General features: G+C 36.5%; 1 pseudogene; it reads left to right on the forward strand.

The window, feature by feature from the left end:
• Nucleotides 1-5755: 5755 nt before the first annotated feature.
• On the forward strand, nucleotides 5756-5871 carry LOC112469867 (annotated as a pseudogene).
• The last annotated feature ends 1862 nt before the right edge of the window (nucleotides 5872-7733 follow it).

The raw sequence follows: 7733 nt of genomic DNA on the forward strand, positions 1-7733 counted from the left end.
GTGCACTTAAATGTTAAGATGTCAAAAAGATGAGGAGGAAGCAGCAAAGAGGACTGAGAAGGATCAATCAGTTGAAGTAGGATGACAGTAACCCAAGAGGGTGTGGTTTCCAGGAGGCCAAATGAAGAAAGTGTATGTAGGAGCCAAAGACATCTAATATTGTTAGTGGAAGAAGTAGATAAAAACTAAAAATTGATCGTATGATTTGGTAATACTGATTAGGCTAGTTTAGTGCATTTTGTTCTCCCTTTAATTTTTGTAAAATCATTATTAAGGTAACTATTTTTCATTCTTTTGCAAATAACCTGTCCAAATTCACACAGAAAGTAGTAGAATTAAGGTTTGAACCTAGGTTTTCTGATTCTAATTGTCATGATCTCTGATCATCAGATATTTACATTTTGGTTTAACTTTAAATCATAGATTTTATTTTCTTAGAAAGTCACATTTTAAGACTCATTATACATTGTGGATATAAAATTTTGTTCCACCTTTATGAATTTTGAGTATTAGAAATCTTATGGGATAATATTTTTAGGAAACCCCTATTTTATCTGGGAATAAAGGTAAACTGAACATGACCACCTTTCACTCTCAGCCCTCTGAACATCCCTTAATATTGGGAAAATAGAATGAGAAGAAAAAAATGTAAAGAGAGAGAGAGAGAGAGAGAGAGAGAGGACTTATGCAACTTCAAGTGAAGCCTTTCCCTGAACACAATTAGCTGGCCTCCTTGAAGAGAATTCTGAGAAGGTCGATATATGTTGGTCATGGTTATTCAGTGTTCTAAGCAAAAACACAGGCAGCTAATAATTCTGGGACTAATAAGCTCAAAGATTTTTAAAGACCTGGGCACGGAGTCTGATTTTATTGTTTCTATTTTGCTGTAAGCAAGCACATGTATGCAAACTATATTCAAGGTCATTTCAACTCTGTTTACTGTCTCTTTAGTTTAAGATTATCCGAAGCATCTTTAATGACTAATGTACATGCAAAGAGTTGAACATTTGTGAGCATATGTGCACAGCATTAAAATACTGTAATTCAGGCACTAGCATCAAGTGGTTCTTTTGTAGCTCAATGATTAATGCCACAAAAATGGAACACTTGAATGTGAATGTGCTTATGACTTTGGAATAATGTGAATAGAACTTCTATGATAAGGGACTAATGAATATTTTTGTCTCTTCATGGGTCCAGATGGTTGGGTACACAGAGAAATGCCATAGATATTAATTACTTGAGGATTACAGAAGAACAAGAGAAAAACTAATTTGATTGACTCATTGTTCTCCATTGCTCTTGTCCAATATAAGGATTTCTAATTGCTTATTTTTCTTACTGAAAAAAACAATAGTAACGTTAGAGATATGGTGATGATACAAAATGATAGAATAAACAACCTGCAGATAATTGTAATATGCATGAAAGTGGCTTACTTCTCACAGACATCAAATTTACAGTTACACATCAAATAATCTCAAATCAGATGTCCTCTTGCTGCATTTCTCTTGCTTTTCTACAAGGCACAAATGATAGCTGTCATCATGAACTTCATCAAAATCTGAAAAAAGTTATACTAAAAATTTGGCACCACAGACATGAACAGTAACTTTTAGGATATTCAAGACTGGAAAGAATCTCTTAAAACTTAACTTCATTTTGAGACATAAAGTAATGGAATCCTAGAATTGCAAAATGCTAACAAACAGAGAATTTACTAAAAACCCAAGGTTAATTAAAACAACTCAAGTCATGGGCAGTTTCTAAGTTTTACAGGGCTGTTTTGAATAGTTTTAAAGCAGAGACTTATGCTAAGTCCAAGTGCCTGGTCCATCCAGAGCCCTGTGAGTGTCCAAGGCAGCCACAAAAATGCTGAAGAGAGTCCATAGCCTTGAATTCAGAACCTTCATGACTGTGCCTATTGTTTGCGAATGTGAGTGGAAACTAGAGCTCAAGCCCCAAAGGAATGAAATCTGCCTGATAAAGAAAGTAGCTTCTGAAATGGTATTGTCCCAAACAGATTCTGGAGGGTTGAAAAGGCTCCAGGATATAACATTCAAGAATGACTGTTATCCGTTAATGCTTAATGTGTTGGTCTAGGCTGGGTGGGGCAGGATATAAAGACAGCCATCAGCTCAAGTAGAACCAGGAATTCATCCACCATCCTGCCATTAAGTAGCCGCACATCAGGTCGGTCCATTCTGATTCTCTCAGCGGTTCTGTTTCCTTATTGGTAAAATGTGTGGAGAGTGATTGTCACAGCCTCTCCCAGGATTAATGAGGTGGTATTCACAAAGAGCATTGTACTCTTAGGAAGGAATGCTCTGTGGCAAGACATTATAGGGCAATAACATTAAGCATGTTTAAAACATGTGCCTGCTGTTACTAAATGGATGTTATGGCTGAACAGCCTTGTATCCCAAATATAAACCAATGCATATGGAACTGCTTATGGGTAACAGATGACAGGCTGAATAAATGAGATAGTTGATTATTATACAGAAGGTAGTTCATGCTTAAAAAATGCTATATGCTTGCTATTTCATCCTCAATACACTGAAGACATACTTGAGAAATCCTATTTAGATAAGAATCGGCCATTGATGGCAGAAATTAGAAATAGAGGAAAGGATTGGGTCACTGAATCTGTTTCCCAGGAGACAACATAGAAGAAGCAATTCCAGCAACAATGCCTGGATGCTCCTGCTGTGTGTTAACTCAGCTTCATAAACTCTGCAACTATGGCTGTGATAAATGCTCGACTGAGTCCAGGATGGCAACCCCTGGACTCTTTCTTCACGGTTGCCTGAAATTTTTTGTGCAAGGACCGCATTGAAAACCTTCAGGAGCCACAAATAAATAGCAAGCCTCTGTAGTCAGAGTGGCACTTGCGATGTCCCACCTTGCTTTGTGCAAGTTATTCAGACATATTTCCATTCATCAGACAGATAATAAACCAGCTGCTTCCAAAAGAACACATTTTTCAGTATTTGGAGTTTAGAGAATTCATTTCGTGATCAATCTTCTGAAATCAGATAACTTCATTGTCCTAACTAAAATCCTTTAGTGGAAACTGCTGTACTTAGGAATAAGATTGCATCTTCTCATCTTTTTAGCACAGCCTTAAACCTGAGATGGCCTCTAACCTCCTCTTGGACCAGCTATCCCTTCTTTGCCATGGTGTGCTTCAGGCTCATTCCCTCCCGAAGCCTCTGCTCTGGTTACTCCTCTGGCTAAAGTACTCTGTCCCAGACTTCCAAATGCTGGAAACTTCATATCTCAGCTCAAATGTCACTTTCTCAAAGTGACTCTGATCATCTGATCTCTTCATTATATCACCTCATTGTATTTTTTTCCAAAACATTTGCAGTAACTGCAATTATCTTACGCATTTGTTTCCTTGATTATTATTTCTTCCTCAGGAAAGTAGAGAGCTTGACTCTCTTCATCACTCTTGTAGCCCTAGGTGCTAGTAAATATGACTTCAGTGGATAAATTAACGAGCAACATTCACAATTTAGATTTTCAAATTATTTATGGGATTTTTAATACTAGTCTCTGTGACTAATTTCACATAGTGATATGCTTGCTATGAGGGAGTCGTTTGTCTAACATGTAGTTAAGATAGTCTGGAATTGTTCCATTCCACATGGCTTAGGTTTAAGGGCAAGAGCAACCTTAGAGAGAATGGGATTTAGAGATACAGCTATTTTTGGAGTGATTAAACATGAAAAGACTTCTTACTAAGTTACTTTTAGTTTTCTAGATAGATAGCAGTTGTCAGCAGAGACCAGAGCGCAAATCTCATTTCTTGACTTTATTATCAGAGGTTGGAAAGAAACAACCTTTCTGACTTCGTATTCTCATACATTACCTGCCTGATTTATATCTAAAGGGTGTTATGAAGACCAAGAGAGATAAAGTAGCTGAAAATACTCAGAAACCTTTAAAGTACTGTTGGTTGAAAGATATTAGTGTCTTCATATGTGCATCTTCAGTGATATATCTGTTGACTCCTGTCTTCTTCACCAGGTGATCACTTTTTACTCCTTTTTATAATCTACAGTACCCAGTAGGTATTCAATATATCATGGAAGGAATAAATGAGTAAATACTATTATTCTTATTTTTTTCTTGACCAACTCCTCTCTCCTTATTGTAAGCATTATTGAATTTTGTATTTATTTTTCATTCCCTTTTGTAAGCCATTGGCCATTAGATAGAATAGTTTCATAGGAATATCTCTCATTTAAGTTAACTTCGGTGTGACTTTCTATTATTGTCATCGCATATGGTTTGGGCTTGGGTTTTAGCATTGCCAGGCACTGTATGGGAGAGAGGGAATCTGCCCAATAAACAAAGTAAAATGCACCGATCATACTGGCCATGGCCTTCTGGGGTGTAGACTCAGAATATTTGAGACTTTTTACTAATCATAACCTCAACCTGTGTGATGCAGCCACTAAGGAAATTGAAGTCAAGACCTCAGTGAATCATGTTCTAGTCTGTTGAGCAAAATCTTTATTTTGGGATTTGGATTATTTATAGATTACCCTTTTTTGGTATAAATGAGCAGCACTGTTTATTTCCATTTTGTAATAAAAAGCTACTGGCTATTTAGCCAGAAACCAAATATTTTCACTTCAAATTGCTTTCTGGACGTTTTTCCAACAGTGTTCGATTTGAAGCTGTGAAACACATTACTCCTCTTCCCTCCTTCCTTTCACGTGTCCTCCTATCCATGCCCCCACTCCACCAGCCGCATCATTGTTGTTGTTTTTTTTTTTTAGGTAAATCAAAACTGGTGCTTCAAAAAAATAAAGTCAGTATTCTGTGATTGCTTCTTTACCATATGAAAGTGTCAGAGAGGCTGAAATACATGCCTCTTTGGTCCCAAATGCTGCAGTCAAGGAAACTCTTCAGCCAACCAGGTGTTCCAGAATATTTTGCCCTAGGCTAGCCTACCCAGGGATTGGCACTGAAATATGTCTGGGCTTTGGTATTTTCTGTGTAGCTTAAAATGCTATCTTTGGGCACATTTATTGGGCTGCATAAGAAATATTGTACAATCTGCATAGTGATGAAGTTATGTGTGTCTTAGACATGTTCTCCAGTCATAGAATATTCCTTTTACAGAGCTTTGGATCCCTTAGGTTGTTTTGAAATTTAAATTAAAATTTTTTTTTATTTTTCCATCTGGATGCACTCTCCATTCCCCATTTATTTTACTAAAAATTTTCAGCTTGTTTGTTTCTTTATCCACTGAAAACCTCACCTCTACACCCATGCCTTTTAACACAATAACACACACACACACACACACACACACACACACACACACACACACTCTCACACACAAAATTTAAAAACCTTAAATTTAAGAGTTTAATTTTATTTCCAGCTGTGATTTACTATCGGTAGCCTGGCTGTCTTTTATTTTAGTCATTTTCATCCCTGCTTGGTTTAACTCAAGGCATTCAATTACTGCTTGACTCACAGTCTAGGTATTTAGTAGATCTGTATCTTTCCTTTTTATTTTGGTGACATTGCTTAGGTATGCCCTGCCATTTTTGACATAGCTGATAATGGGAAGCCTTTGAAAGACATTTTTCTTCTTAATAACAGGAAATGACAACAGTTGAATAAAAAATAAAAAATAAAATACGATGTGGTTCCATAGTGTAGTGGTTTGCACGTCTGCTTTACACGCAGAAGGTCCTGGGTTCACACCCCAGTGGAGTCATGGTCCATGGTCTACAGCCATGCCACCCTGAACAAGCCCAATGTCTGATCTCTGAAGCTAAGCAGGGTCAGGCCTGGTTAGTACTTGGATGGAAGACCACCTAGGAAGACCAGGTGCTGTAGGCATAAAAAAAAAAATGAATGAAATAAAAATAATTTCAAAAAGAATCAGCATGAACAAAACTGAAACAAATTGCAAAATTTCAGAAGTAGCTTGAGTATTAATATTTTAGATTCCTTAAAAGTAGGTGAACTATTGTTTTCTCATTTTTTCGTAGTGTCCTTTAAGTAGGAAATAAAGGATGCTTTGCAGAGGTGAATAAAATATACAGCCTTATTATTATGTAGGGCTGACTCAAACTTTCCAATACTTTGTATGGTAGGAAAAAAATAAACACAAAATAATTTTTTGAGTTTTAAAATATTGTCCGAAACCCAGGGACAGATCCAACAGGACCAAACCTGATTTGTTCCTTTTGGATGTATAATATACACTGTCAAATTAAAGGGTTTGAGAAGTCCTGCAGTCATAAATCCTGTTTCATTTGGTAGTTCCTACATTTATTAGATTATGCAATTCTCTTTTCATACAATAAGAATTAATGTCTCATAGAAAATGTCCACAGAACACATTTAAAGAAAGGTTCTGATCATTCTAAAGGCAGAGGTTGGGCGTTTCATGGGCAACATCTCTGTCGTGTGATCAGCAGGAGACAAAATCAGGAGAATAAGCAGAGTTCCATGACTATCAGCTGGAACCTAGGGATAAAAACAGAGGAGTGATGAGTCTCTGTTCACAGAGAGAGCAAGACTTAGGGGGAGAACATAATCTGAGATGTTCCACATGACCCTGTGCAGACATGCAGAAAGGCTCATTCTTTAGGTAACCCAGGCTTTGCCAACTTGGTTAGATATTTGAATCATACAGTTATTTTACCTTGCCTTGAAGATAATTGATTGAATTTCACATTTTTCAACATATATGGAGAAAAACAACATTCTGAGTCATTAATTCAATGATTACTCAGCATATCCATGGTAAGTACTCATAATTTTTTTAAATTTAAAAAATTCATAATATTTTAAAAATAGGTTCAAATTATTTGCCATTGTTTTTAATTTAAGCCACATCAATTAGATTTCCTACACATTACACACACACACAACTCTCACACACATATCTGGTTCTCATTCGGTGGTGATATGTAATGAAAGGTTATTGTGAATCTGGTCTACAGAATACAGCTGCCCTGCAGATGTTCTTGAATTATATTAAATGCTCTACACATTAACATTGGCTTATAAGAGTCTGAAGCTCTCACCCCAACCTCAAGCACTTTGACTCCTGTTTCCTCTTTGATATACTTTCAAACCAAGTGATTAAGAGACAATATGAAAACCACATGCCCAAATGCCCAGTGAGTTTTTTTTTTCTTTTCTTTTTTTCATTCCTTTTCATATATAAAAACAATGGGGGAAGCCAATGTAAAGATACTGGGCCAACCTGTGGTTTAATTTGAAGCTTACCAGGGACACTAGGGAAATTTGCCAGTACATGAATCATGTTTGAAGAGTCAGATCAAAGAAAGAAATATAGAGTGTCAGAGCCTGGCATCTCCTGGGTTTCAATGTCCAAAATTCAGTGTCCAGAGCAATTTTCATTCCTTGTCCATGTTGCATTTTGTGTCACTCTTCTCTTCCAAAAAGTTGTCAAAATGGAAAGGCATATGCTCTCTGTGACCAAAGTTGTAAACTATCATCACATATTTAAAATGGAATTGTCAAATAGCCTTGAATTTAGATTTCATTTGGGAATTCACTGATCCTTGGAAAGGTTCAAATCACTGGTAGTGAAGTATTTCATGTCCTTCACCCTTTCTAAAGATATCTTCTAATTTCATTTCACTTCTAATTTTTTTTCCTAAGCTTCCAGGGTCTACATAAGAATAATTGTCTATAATTTCACCCTTCTTGGAGGCAATTAGGGA

The sequence above is a fragment of the Pteropus alecto genome, unplaced genomic scaffold (genome assembly GCF_000325575.1).
Source record: "Pteropus alecto unplaced genomic scaffold, ASM32557v1 scaffold86, whole genome shotgun sequence".
Classification (NCBI taxonomy): Eukaryota; Metazoa; Chordata; class Mammalia; order Chiroptera; family Pteropodidae; genus Pteropus; species Pteropus alecto.